This window comes from Geotrypetes seraphini, chromosome 5 (assembly GCF_902459505.1).
Source record: "Geotrypetes seraphini chromosome 5, aGeoSer1.1, whole genome shotgun sequence".
NCBI classification, from domain to species: Eukaryota; Metazoa; Chordata; class Amphibia; order Gymnophiona; family Dermophiidae; genus Geotrypetes; species Geotrypetes seraphini.
In genome coordinates this window covers 117,882,025-117,896,348 of record NC_047088.1, presented here as the reverse complement: position 1 = coordinate 117,896,348, position 14,324 = coordinate 117,882,025, and the positions used below count along the sequence as shown (strand labels likewise).

Sequence of the window (14,324 nt, the reverse complement as noted above, 5' to 3'; positions counted from 1 at the left end):
AGGTGTGTTTAGAGGAGGGGAAAGGGCAGGCAGTGGGCGGGAGGTGGGCCGACCTACACCTAGTCGTACAACAGGTATAACCAAAACAATTTAGTCGGCATTTAGACCTGTTTCACTTAGACGAAATAAAACCAGGTCTAAGTGCCGAAAAACGGGCCGCTGAGCTGATGGCCGTTGGCGCCATCAGTTCAGCGGCCTGGCAACCTAACCATCGCGGCATGAGAGATGCCATCACTCTTCTACTCGAACTGCCGCGACCCGCGGCAATTCGGGTAGAGGAGTGATGGCATCACGGTAGGGGAGGAGGCATCTCTCCTGCCGCGATGCATCACTCCCCCCCACACACACAACATCGGGGCAAGAGGGAGCTCAAGCCCTCTTACCCCAGGCACCTGCGGCACCCCCGACTCGTTCGGGCCAGGAGGGAGCCCAAGCCCTCCTGGCCCAGGCGACCCCCCTACCCCCACCCCCACCCCCACTACAGTACGGGCAGGAGAGATCCCAGGCCCTCCTGCCCTCGATGCCCCCCCTCCCCCCGCCCCCCCCAAGAACCCCCGATCGGCCCCCCCCAGCCAACCCGCGACCTCCCCTTCCCCGTACCTATTTTAGGTTGGCCGGACAGACGGGTGCCAAACCCGTCCTTCCGGCTTGCAGCTCAACGAAGAATGGGGCTGGATTTGCCCAGGGGCACCAAAGCCCCGCCTCCTGGTGGGGCCTATGGCGCCTGGGCCAATCAGAATAGGCCCAGGAGTCTTAGGACCCTCCTGTGGGCGGGGCCTTAGACACATGGGCCCACCCGGGCCCAAGAGGATAATAATGAGTCCTTCACGTAAATATTGTCCTGAGCCAAAACTGAAGAAAATATAAAGTTCAGCAAAATGTCAGAAGGGGCAGAAACAAAACATGGGAGAGAAAGTGTCCAAGAAATTAAAACTTCAGGATGTGGCTTTTCAAGTCAATCAGTCTCTTTAAACTGTTAAGGTGCATACTAGGAAAGAAAGGTGTCTGCACATACAGGGAGGGACACACCGGCCTGACAGGAGTCCAGGTATCATCATCCAGCAGCTGAAGCCCAGTGAGGTGATTCAAAGAAAAGAGAGAGAGCATTTTGCCTGTACCGAGTGTGGCAACAAGTGACAATAATAATTCATTTACTTGATATAAGTACGGCAAGAGAGAGACAATATTCAGGTACACAATGTTCATAAGTGCACATGGTGATATGTTTGTGTGTGTTGCGCACAACTAGTAAGGCATTCAAGAGAGGCATAAGTATATACTCAGTGTAGTGCACAAAAAAACCCACAACCATTATGTCAGAAATACATAGAACAAATAGAAAATGACGGCAGAAAAGGGCCAAAGCCCATCAAGTCTGCCCACTCCAGTGACCCTTCCCCCATGAGTTTGCTCACCAACCTCCTGCCCTTACCTCATTAGAGATCCCACATGAATATCCCATTTATTTTTGAAATCTGCCACGCTGTTGGCCTCAATCACCTGCCGTGGGAGTTCATTCCAATGATCGACCACCCTCTCAGTGAAGAAATACTTTCTGGAGTCACCATGAAATTTCCCTCCCCTGATTTTCAGTGGATGCCCTCTGGTGGACGAAGGTCCCATAAGACGAAAGATATCCTCTTCCACCTCGATACGACCCGTGATATATTTAAATGTCTCAATCATGTCCCTCTCTTCGTTCTTCAAGTGAGTACAGCTGCAATTTATTCAACCTTACTTCATATGGGAGATCCTTGAACTGACTCAACTCTCAGCACATCTTTCCGGTAATGTGGTCTCCAGAATTGAACACAATATTCCAAATGAGGTCTCACCATGGACCTGTACAGTGGCATTATGACCTCTGGCATCCTGCTGATAAAACCTCTACGAATACAACCCATCATTTGCCTTGCCTTGGAGGAAGCCTTTTCCACTTGATTGGCGGTTTTCATGATTACTCCTAAATCCCGTTCTTCCGTGGTCCTAACTAAGGTCTCACCATTTAACGTGTAAGTCCTGCACAGATTTCTTTTACCCAGGTGCATCACTTTGCATTTTTTAGCATTGAAGTTGAGCTGCCAAGTCGATGACCATTGTTCTAATTGTGCGAATTGATCATATCCAGTGTGCACCATGGAATAAACACTGTATAGAACCTTTGTCTTAATAAGATAACCCCTAACTAAGCAGCGCTCAGGCCATGAAAACAAGAACTAAAAAGATATTGTGCAATTTAGATAAGAAAAACAAAAATGCAAAAATGGGGATAAAAAACTCCAAAAATGGCCAATAGTATATATTTGTTTTCCCCGGGGTACCCCACAAACCAAACCGACAGACAACACAGAGATTACATGGCACAAACAAACATAGAGCTCCAGTAGGCCTTAAACTTGCTTTCTTCCATCAAGGAGTCAAGGCTGAACTTAAATCTGCAAATAAAAACAGTTATACAAAAGGAAGAAGAAAAACATCATATCACTAGACAAAAAATTAAATCAAATTATTACTTTTTACCCTAACCTATTGTACTTTCCCTTTGTGTTACATTTTTCTTTAACGATTGTAGTTCTTCCCCACTTTCCCATTGTTTGAAGTAGGTCCATACGTCTTATCAGTGCTTTATTATGACACTTGGATTTAATATGTTTTTTTGTAATTTTATATTGTACAGCTGTTTTTATATGTAATTTTATATTGTATACCCTGTTTTAATATGTTTTTATGTAATTTTATATTGTACACCGCTTAGAAACCTGATTAAGCGGTTTAAAAAATATTTTAATAAACTTGAAACTTAAACATATTTGTGTGCACACATTAGCAAAGTAAATTTCTATGTAACACATGGCACAATAATCAATAATCAGAAAAGGCATAATCAAATGGTCTGGAGTCTAAATGTATGCTTGAACTTCTGAAAAAGAATACAAAAAATTTAGTCAATTGGCTCCATTGCTCTGCCTATTTTATTCATAGGGCATGTCTTCAGTCAAGTCACACAGTCATAAGAGATAATGCAATCAGGGACACAACTGGCTAGTCTGTGCTTCAATCTACAGAAATATGCAGATCTTACTAGGTAAAGCAAGATACTGTGTACAGAGTTAGGTACAGAAGTAGTATGAAGTATTGCAGTGTCAATGCTAAGAGGAAAAAGAAACATTTTAAATCTTAAAGTGCAAGGTCATTTCAAGGTTACTTGAAGCACAACTTTTTCTTCCTTTTTATTTCATTTCGGATCAGCAAAAGATTATTTGTGCCAAAACTGGACCAAGATAGCTAAGTATGTATACCAACTCATTGCTAAGAGAAAGAAGAAGAAACATTTCAAATCACCATCATAGGAAACACATACTCATTGTTAAGAAAAAAAGAAAAGTGATAGGGGTGAAACGCCCTTTACCAGATACCGGTGGTAAATCAGCTGCTAACAAAAAAAAGTGAAACAGTACAACAATGCTAATGCAGATACACTGGTCTTAACAGATTAAATTAGTAAATTGCACTTTCCTCTAGAACATATGAATTAGTGTCAGTTAACAGTTGCTTTATACAGTTCCTACCCCAAAGAGCTTACCTAAACAAAAATAACTTAGAACTTTACTCACACCTGCCTATTCCAACTAGAATGTCCCTTATAATAAGGACATAATACATGCGCATACTTTCAAACACGTGACACATACTCTGTTTATCAAAATACACTATCCTGTCTGCAACTTTCGGCAACTATCATGCATCCTTGCTTCACCAAATTCACATCAGCCATAAGGCAATCATGAATCTGCAACCTTTTCCATGTTTCCAACCCAAATTATTTTCCTTCTTCCCTGGTAATTTCTTAACATCACCAATTTCTCTTTCTCTGTAACTTGTCTTGTTTCCCCAGTTCTTTCTTTTACCAAGTTTCCAAGTTTGTTAAAAATTTGATTAAATTCCAAATAGTAAGCTTTTGACAACAATAAAAATAAGGGTGAAGACAAATGAAAACAATAAAGATTAAAAATTACAAAAACATATACAAACACAGAATTAAACAAATGAGAAACAAGGAGAGAAGAAAGAACTACAAGGAGTAAAGGGAAAGAGACCATAGATGGAAGAAAAGATGGAAGAAAAACAATAGGGCAAAGAGAGACAATGGAAAATAAAAAGAGAAGTTTTTTTCTTTATCTATCATTGTATAGATACATTAACAAAATTCACTCTTGAAACAGAAATATGAATTAAAAAAAACAAAACATTCAGGAAACTTTCCATCAATGAATATAACATACAATCCTCCTGAGACTGCAACAAATCAAGAGAGAAAAAAGGAAAAGGAAAAAGAAAACATAATAAGAGAATTTTAATAGCCGAATGCATCTGTAAATAGGAAACTCTTTTTTATTTTTAAAGGTCCTTTGAATTTATCTAAATGTCGCTAAACCATAAGATTACAAGAGTTAATCCAGTCCAAGCATGACTGTGTAAAGCCTTAACCAATTCAGAACTAATTAGTATACCTTATTTTATTTATTTTAGGCAAAATACATTGCAATCCCTAAAACCATAAACTAAGAATAATGTGCTTGGCTCTTATTCCTCTTAAAACTTCAAAAATGTGCACAGTGCAAGTTTCAAGTTTCTTTAAAATATTTGATATGATTGCAATATCCAAATCCACTGCGATTTACAAAGATTAAAAATAGAACAAATAGAACATAAAAAAAACAGTTATGACAAAAAATGCAATTGAGGGGGAGGGGGCTAAAATAAATTGGATTAAATACAATTCCAAAATAAATGAAAGAGGGTGGGAAAGGAGACAAAAGGTTAGGGAACGTTACCCACTTAATTTCTACTTAACAGTGTTCCTTGTCCAGATAAGTTCCAGAATAAGGTCATATGATTTTGAATGAGTCAGTTAAAGGCGTCCTTAAACAGCCAACTTTTTAGTAGGTCTTTGAACTTATAAGTAATTTTTCTTCTCATGTTGAAATGAAGCAAGTTCCAAATATAAGGAGCTGTAACAGAAAAGATCATATCCCTCCTTGAGTAAATGATTTTTAATGAGGGAATGACTAACAGAAATTTATCTTCTGATCTTAGAAATTTTACAGGAATGTATGGTATTAGAAATCTTTCTAAAAATGCTGGGGTTATATTTACTAGTATTTTATGTGTGAGTAAAGCTATTTTGTAAGTAATTCTATGGTTTACCGGTAACCAGTGATTTTCCTTTAACAGTGGAGTTACATGATCAAATTTTTTCTTTTCATGATAATTTTTATTGCAGTGTTTTGAAGAATTTGTAGTCTACGTATTTCTTTTAAGGTAGTCCCTTTGTATAGGGCATTGCAATAGTCAATTTTAGAAATGACTAAGGAATGTATTAAAATATTTAATCCTATTCTTATTTTTTTATATTCAGGCGATAGTGTTTGTTTTTCCTGTCATATCAAAATCTAATCTAAATATATACATTACGGTGCACAGTATTTCTTATAACCAACGCAGAAAGGTCTTCCATCTTAAACTGGTGCTAGCAAAAATCACACACCCACAGCTATATAAAAGAATTCTAATGTCTCCTAAAGCCAAAAGATATCCTAAAACTATTAATTCATAAATTGTTTATGTTAATCAGAAAACTAGTTCTTGGCTCCTTCAACCACAGGTCTATCTAGCTAAGTTATCACATAAATTGTTGGGTTTTGTTTGTTCTTTTTTTTCTTATTCAAACTCATTTAACATTGATTCTCCATAATTACCTTGTATTGTCTTCTGCAAGCCTGCCGTAACTGGCAGGGTTGAGATGTTACATCTCATGATTAAAAGCAGTACTATGTACGCTATATCTCCCCCCCCCCCCCCCCCCCCTCTCTTGTAAGAAGAAAAAGGGACAGCCAAAAATGCTGGCCATATGGGTGGAAGGAAAACAGAAAATCCCCTACAAATATGGTATGCATACCACAGTTAGACTAAAGGAACATAAGAACAGTTCCTCTAAATATAAAATTTTTAAGAGAAGGACTTACAAATTCCTGACAAAACAGCAGTCAGAGAGGCCAAACTCCGAATGGAGGAAGAGCTAGCACGGAAAATTAAGAAAGGGGATAAATCTTTCTTCAGCTATATTAGTGACAGGAAAAGAAACAAAGATGGGATAGTACGCCTGAAGCAATCGGACGGTAACTTTGCAGAATCAGACTCTGAGAAGGCAGAATTACTAAACCAATACTTCTGTTCAGTATTCACCCGAGAAGAGCCAGGAGTTGGTCCACAGCTGCAGACGGGAGATAACCAGAAAGACCCGTTTCAAGATTTTGAATTTACACCCAGTAGCGTCTACGACGAACTATCAAGACTCAAAGTAAACAAAGCCATGGGATCAGATAACCTACATCCCAGAATGCTAAGGGAGTTAAGGGAAGTCCTGGCAGAACCATTATCTGTTCTCTTCAATCTTTCCCTAAGCACAGGAAGGGTCCCCTCGGACTGGAAAACCGCCAACGTAATCCCACTCCACAAAAAGGGCTGCAGGACAGAGACAGCAAACTACAGACCAGTGAGTCTCACGTCTATAGTGTGTAAACTCATGGAAACACTGATCAAACAGAATATTGACACAATCCTAGACGAAGAAAAACTGCGTGATCCACACCAACACGGGTTCACCCAGGGTAGATCCTGCCAATCTAATCTGATTAGCTTTTTTGACTGGGTTACTAGACAACTGGATGCCGGAGAGTCACTGGACGTAGTGTATTTGGACTTCAGTAAAGCATTTGATAGCGTCCCTCATCGAAGATTACTGAACAAGCTGAAATCGATAGGATTAGGAGACACACTAACTACATGGGTTGGGGATTGGCTGAGCGGCAGACATCAGAGGGTAGTGGTGAACGGTACGCCATCCAAAGCATCGGACGTGATAAGTGGAGTGCCGCAGGGCTCGGTCCTGGGTCCGATTTTATTCAACTTATTCATAAGAGATATGACGAAAGGACTTAGAGGAAAGGTATCACTGTTCGCCGACGATGCCAAACTTTGCAACATAGTAGACAGAAGCATATTACCTGATAATATGACCCACGATCTACTGCTGCTGGAACAATGGTCAACTACTTGGCAGCTTGGCTTCAATGCTAAAAAATGCAAGATAATGCACCTGGGAAAGAGAAACCCGCGTAGAACTTATGTACTAAATGGTGAGACCTTGGTTAGGACCACAGCGGAACGCGATCTAGGAGTGATCATTAGCGAGGACATGAAGGTTGCCAATCAAGTGGAGAAGGCTTCCTCCAGGGCAAGACAAATGATGGGGTGTATCCGCAGAGGTTTCGTCAGCAGGAGACCTGAAGTTATGATGCCGTTGTACAGAGCCATGGTGAGGCCTCACTTGGAGTACTGTGTTCAGTTTTGGAGACCACACTACCGAAAGGACGTGCTGAGGATCGAGTCGGTTCAGCGAACAGCAACCAGGATGGTCTTGGGGCTCAAGGATCTCACGTATGAAGAAAGACTAAAGAAATTGCGGCTGTACTCACTTGAGGAAAGAAGAGAACGGGGAGATATGATTGAAACGTATAAGTATATCACGGGACGCATCAAGTCAGAAGATGATATCTTCCGGCTCATGGGACCCTCGACCACCAGAGGGCATCCGCTGAAAATCAGGGGAGGGAAGCTCCATGGAGACTTCAGGAAGTATTTCTTCACCGAGAGAGTTGTGGATCATTGGAACAGACTCCCACTCCAAGTGATAGAGGCCAGCAGCGTGACGGATTTTAAGAGAAAATGGGATACTCACGTGGGATCTTTAAGGGAGTAAACTCAGGGGGGGGGATACTTGGAATGGGCAGACTTGGTGGGCTATAGCCCTTTTCTGCCGCTTTTTCTATGTTTCTATGTTAAGCACAACACAAACAAAAAATTGACAATCTCCTTTCAAATATGCAAACTGGGTCCTAAGCACTGGTAAAAATTATTGAATTCCAAAGCAAACACTCTCTTCTTTGCTTTTGGAAATTCTGCTCGTATTAGCTCAAATACTAAAGCTCTCTTTCTTCCTGAATCTTATCTATTTCAGCTTACTACTCCCCCTTCCTATTCTGAATTTGAGAAAGTGTAATAAGTTTCAACTCTAGTCAGAAGTGCAGTATAGATTCTGACTTTTAACATCTACACTAGGAAATGGTTTCTCCCCCCTGGTTCTTTTAGAGGAGAATCAATTCATCTCCTCCCATCTCATATTATTTTCTCCTGCTGTTGTTTCACTAACACCCCCTCTCCCCCAAGGATTTTACAGGGAGGGGATAAATATTTTAAGGGGTCTCATGGGCAGATTTTCACCTCTTTGCAATCCCTTTTGTTTTTCAACAGGAAACATTTCTAGCTTTCTTAGTGCTGCTCTCAGTTCTCTTACTAATTTAAAATTTGACATAGCCAATTTTTTCCTGTGCACTAAACTTTGGCCAGAAGCTAGGTGGAGTCTCACTACCTCTCATTTGCTTCTTATCTTATCTCTTAATACTGGACACACTGTCATTATCATTGCAGGAGCCTCTCTAAGGGGCTTTTCCAGAGGATTGCTGTCTGGGGAGGTCTCTACCACCCCCCTCATCACTTCTGCTAGCTTTTTACTCCCAATTCTGTCCCCTTGAGCCACCCAGCATTCAACAGAAATCTTTTGCTTCGTCTGTCTCTGGTCATGCCCCACACACACTCTTGCAGGGTGTTCACAGAAAAAAACCTCAATCCAAATTTTAACACTATTCTTTCCCCTAATATATATATATTATATATATATATATACATATACATACACATACATACACACACACACACACATATATATATATATATATATACACATACATACACATATACAGTATATCTACAAATGTACAATGTCTACTGTCTTTCCCTATCACTAAAACTGACATCTAATATATAAAAAATTTAAATGAAAGGTTGTACTTATAGTTTGTACAGTATTATTTTCTTACGGTCTCTATGTGACTAGAATTATGTATTTTGTGGCATTTTGGGATCCAATTATGGCATAAAAATTGCACAATTGGCATCGTAATTAGCTCACAAATTCACATAAGAGCACCTTCCACTCAATGCCAAGACGCTTTCACATCCCCTGAGTAGATTTTAACTTAAAAATAAAAAAGCAACCACTAGAGGGTGCTATTGCATCACATCCGGGTCACCACTGAAGTGAGAGGCTGCTACTTTACCTCAGGCCTGATGTGATAAAAAAAAATAAAAATAAGAACCAACAGGATTATATTGTATATTCCAAAGCAAATAACTTTTTATTCTATTAATTAGTATTATAGCAGCATTTGTCAAATCAGAAATAAATCAGTTTGGACATATACAATGGAGAGAAAAAACCTCATACCAACAGTGCTGGCATCTTTCTATAAGCATGGCGCAGTTTCTCTAAGGAATCTCTGCCACAGCATGGGGGTTTTATACAGAAAGTATCTCTTTCTCATATTCTTCCCCTGGCTGGGAATATGTATCACCCTATTGGATAAACCAAATGCCTATCTTAACTCCCTCTCCTAGTCCACACCTCCATTCTTTCCTGGGGGGCCCTGGACAGGCATAGCATTTAGAACTTTCTTCTTCTTGAAGTTTCCATTATTCACACGGGTACACAGCAGTACCTCAGTGCATTAGCCTGGCATCATTTTATCAGTTCTTAGGTTCCCGGATGATGGAGTATCTCGCTGACTTGCATTTTCCTTTCAGCACTGTTCATTGTCTTTCCAGCAATGGTTAGTGTCCTTGGGAATTTTCACATCAAGAAATCTACACACTCACATGCCACACATTAGCATCAGAACTGAAACGAGTTTATACAAGCCCATGACTTTAGCAGCTTCAGCAAAATGTAGGAATAGGTCTCACAACCTATAAAAGTCTCCCCTAGGCTCCTGTCATTTATCTCAATTAGAAACTTGTATAATGAAGATTACATTTTTTATTTGTAGGTTTCTTGAAAACTGAAGTCATCAGCCAATAGTCACCTTTCTATATCAAAATATTCAAAAAAGTAATCTCTTGGGGTTATACTGCATCTTAAACTTAATATATCTAGTATTGAGCCAATTGTAGAACATCATTAAATGATTTGTACTCCCCCTACAAATAATGAATATAAACTAACTAAGCTACAACTTAGTTTTATAAACCGGATTAACATTAAGAATAAAAAAAATACAGAAGAATAAAGCGAAGGAAGTCTAATTTGGAAAAGCAGAGAATTAATTTCCAGAATGTGTGGCAAACAGGACTGTCTTCAAAGCCTTCCTAAATGATGAGAAAGGATCTAAACCTCTTAGCAAGAGTGCCAAATTATTCCAAAACTCTGATTGGCTAAATTTTCTGATAGATTTATTTTTACCCTTAAGGGAAGGAAAAGAGTTTTAATTTCTGAGAGCTTCTAGCCAAATGAGATCTACACACATTCCAGTCCAAAGGGACTAGAGTAATCAAGAGGCCAAATAAGATCTTAAATACAATACAAATGCGTTTAATTGAATTCTCAAATGGACTGGAAACCAATGTAATTCTCTAAGCAGGGGGAAAACATAATCAAACTTGCACTGACCAAAAATGAGTCTGGCAGTAGTATTCTGTATTAACGGGGGTCTCTGAAGCCTGATCTTAGATAAACCCACATACAATGAGTTACAGGAATCAAGACGTGCCAGAATGACCAATTGAACCAAGACTGAAAAGTGTTATTGCAAGAAGAGCTCTCTAACTTTCCTCAAGGCGCGGAGACTGAAAAAGCACTTTTTTGCGAGGGAATTAATTTAATCCTTAAATAAGAGTGAAGAAGGAATGAGAACACCCAATACTGATGAGAACTCAATTTTCAAGGACTCTTCCAAATCTAAGATCACAGCAGAAGGAAGGGAATCTAGTTTTGGGCCCAGCCAAAGGAGTTTTGTCTTTGCAGCATTTAATTTCATTTCGACCATCAGGCCCTGATTCTGCAAAGTGCGTCCAGATTTTAGGCAGCTGTAGGCGTCCTACAGCTGTCTAATCAGCCAATCGGGATGCACGTTTAAAATAAAAATGCTCCCCAGACAGGCCGCCTATATTGAAGGCGCCTCCAGGAGCCTAGGGAGGCCCGTAAGTCCGCCTAAGCTCACCTAAGGGCCTTAGGTGAACCTAGGTGGCCCTATGCGTCTCCCTAGTAGAGGAAGAGATGCTTACAATGTAGGCCAGCAAAATGCTAGCCTACATTGTAAGTAGACGCGGCCGCTATACTTATCGCAGCAAGGGATCTTCCTGCTGCAATAAGTATAGCAGCTGCGGGCCACCTGTCCGATCACCGGCAGGAGGGTGTCCAAACCTCCTGCCGGAACGCTGTCCCCCGACACTCCTAACCCAGGCCTTAGGAATTGCGGTTCCGCCCATCCCCTCCCATCCCCACTAAGCCTAAGGCCTGGGTCTGGAGGGGGGGCGGCCTTCCGGCAGGAGGGGTTGGGCACCCTCCTGTCAGCGATCGAGAATGTCAGGGGATGGTGTTCTGGCAGGAGGAGTTGCGCACCCTCCTGCTGGCGATCAGACAGGCGAGATCCCTTGCTGCGATAAATGTAGCAGCCGCATCTACTCAATAACCCAATTCTGGAACCGGTGTCTGTAACATGGACGCCGGTTACATAATTGGGGTTAGTGTAGGCCTGATTCTGTATAGGATACCATGTCCCTTTGATATACACAGACAGATACACCCTCTCCCAATATGGAATAATCACAAACTAAAAATAGAAATATGTAGACAAAAGTTAAACCAAACCACCAAGAAACCAGACTCTGCAAACTATGCAACACTACTACACCACAAAAACAGTAATTCATGTCCTCTAATACTGTGCAAAATATAAAGACAGTAGATGTAAATTTGAAAAAAAACTGATACATAACAATCACCACTTTACAAATTAGCAAATAAAAATAAAACAAATAATGAGAAATAAGAAAATACCACCTGATTCCATCCACACAAGCCTTGAATTGTTTTATATTAAAGTACTTGAACTTATTATATTAAAGTATAAAAAGAAACAATATTCTGTACAATTGACAATTTATAAATCAGCGTCTTCTCCCTACTCTCTCTTCCCCATTTCCCTTCAGCGTCCTCAGCCCAGCCTCTCTCCACTTTCCTTCAGTGCACGCACATAAAAACAAGCAAGTAATTTTATATCATTTTCATTCTATTCATTCATAGAAATTAAAGTCTAAATAATGCCAGTCACATAACAAAACATGATTTTACAAAAATAATTCCCTGCACAGTCAAGCCTGCAAGGATTACTAGTTATCTTTCAGCAGCTCCCCTCCCTCCCTCCCCCTTACCTTCGTGGCCAAGTCAAAATGATCTACCAACAATAAAATTTTAAAAACATAAAGCACACTGTACGCAGAGAAAATGTTAATTATCATTTATATTCCACGGGTTTTCAAAGAGGTCAAGGCAGATGACTTTATGCAATGTCACCTCAGTAACAACTATACAAAAATAGACAAATATACCCCCTCCCTTTTTACTAAACCACGATAGCGGTTTTTAGCGCAGGGAGCTGCGCTGAATGCCCACGCTGCTCTCAACACTCATAGGCTCCCTGCGCTAAAAACCGCTATTGCGGTTTAGTAAAAGGGGGCCATAGTGCAAAATATAGACAGCATATATAAATTCTCAAAACGGACACATTTTGATCACTAAATTGAAAATAAAATCATTTTTCCTACCTTTGTTTGGTAATTTCATCAGTCTCTGGTTGCACTTTATTTTTCTGACAGTGCATTCAATATTTCTTCCCTTCTTTCAGACTCCTGTATGCTTCCTCTCCTCCAGACCTCATTCCATCCCCAAACTTTTTCTTTATTTCACTCTGCCCCTTCTTTCTTTCTCTCTACATGCCCTCTTTCTTTCTGTCTGTCTGTCTCTCTCCGTGCCCCATTTTTTTCTTTTTGTTTGTTTCACCCTGCCCCCTTTCTTTCTGGCTGTCTGTCGTCCCCCCCCCCCCCCGTTTCTTTCTTTCTCCCTCCCCTCCTCTATGCCACTGCCGCTGGGGAATAGGCTGCCACTGCCACCATTGGGAACAGGCCGGCTCCGGGTTCATCCTGCTTCTCTTCCCTGCGGGGCCAACCAACTCTCGCCACCCGAGGTCAATTCTAACATCGGAGAGGATGTTCTGGGGCAGCCAGGCAGCGATTGGCTGGCCCAGAACGTCCTCTCCAACGTCAGAATTGACATCGGGGTCAGCCCTGCAGGGAAGAAAAGAAGGAAGAACTCGGCCGGCTTGTTCCCGATGACGGCAGTGGAAGCCTTTCCCCGGCGGCAGCCTATTCCCTGGTGGGTGGCCAGCTGTGCACCCCCTTGGGGCGTGCACCCATGGCGGACCACCCCTCCCCCCTTGGTACGCCACTGGGTACAGGATCAAAAGTACACCAAAGACGATCTATAGGAATCTCCACTCGGTTGTCCTTGAGATATCTTGAGAAAAGGTCAAGGTTCACGCCAGGAAAAGAGTTCCTAATAGAAATGTTATCTTGAAAAAAAGAGGCAAGAGAATCTGCAAAAGGGGACAAAGCATGGGACGATCTTGAATCAGGACTGGTAAAAGAGTGCCAAAGTCTGAACAGAGTACTGCTTTGATTATTAGAATTGACAATTTTCCCACCATAATAGTTCATTCTAGCTTTCCTCAGTTCAAAATTGTCCAAGTCGGACTTTGATTTTTTCCATTTTCGCTCAAGCTTCCTACAAGTTTGTTTGAGTTCTCTGTGAAATGATGTAAACCACAGTGAACTCCTAGCTTATGAAATAGATTTGGTGGTGAGAGGGGCAAGAGATAAGTAGATGCGCTCTGAGATTGTTCTCCAATCATTCCAGCTACTAACTATAGGATGTTCTCTAGGAGAACGAAATAGCGAATTCAAAAACTGGGACCACAAATGGTCCGGGTTGATTTTCTTTCTTTTTTTTTTTTGTAAAAATTTTATTATTTTAAAATCTACAACAGTGTAGTACATTTGATTGAATACAGAAAAATATTACAGAGATTACACCATTTTATACAATTAGTATATAGAACCATAACTTTACCCACCCACCCATCTATCAATTATTAATAATACAAGACAACTTTATTTATTACATTGCTATGAATTAATATCAATTTCTCAATTACCTCTCCCTCCCCACCCCCTACCCCGGATGTGTAAGGAAAAACTTAAAGAAGAATACATAAACCATTAATGTGAAGCAGCAAATAAAGCCAATGGACTCC

The 14,324-nt window shown here is 40.7% G+C and overlaps 1 protein-coding gene across 1 annotated transcript in view; it reads left to right on the top strand.

Moving 5' to 3' along the window:
• Positions 1-14,324, top strand: part of PRLH (prolactin releasing hormone) — a 55,381-nt gene that overhangs the window by 530 nt on the left and 40,527 nt on the right. The gene's annotated exons all lie outside the window — the stretch shown is intronic.